Genomic DNA, 364 nt, shown 5'->3' with positions numbered 1-364 from the left:
TTGAATGTCTGCCTGGGGCTCACCCACCTGGTAGGACGGTGTAGGGCCCCTCACAGCGCAGGGTGCAGCTCCAGAGCCTTGGGGTCCATGGGGGAGACTCAGCCCCGCCCTGCACGCCCCCTGTTCTTGGTGCTCCGCCCACTGCACTCTGGATGCTCAGGATGAAGGGTCAGGGGACGGTGGGCGTCGGGGTGCTGGAGGGGGAGTGGGCGGGTGCGTCACACTGAGGAGGAGGGGCGGGCTGCGGTGACGGGGATGACACAGTGTGGTAGGTGGACATCGGGTGAGCCACGCCCATGGGTGGGCTACCACCTGGTCCTCGGAGGGTGTCAGGGACCTGAGACCACTGCTGACCCTGGGAGTG

This window comes from Myotis brandtii, unplaced genomic scaffold (assembly GCF_000412655.1).
Source record: "Myotis brandtii unplaced genomic scaffold, ASM41265v1 scaffold138, whole genome shotgun sequence".
In the NCBI taxonomy this organism is placed as follows: Eukaryota; Metazoa; Chordata; class Mammalia; order Chiroptera; family Vespertilionidae; genus Myotis; species Myotis brandtii.
The sequence above is the reverse complement of the archived record's forward strand: the minus strand, read 5'-3'. Positions refer to the sequence as shown.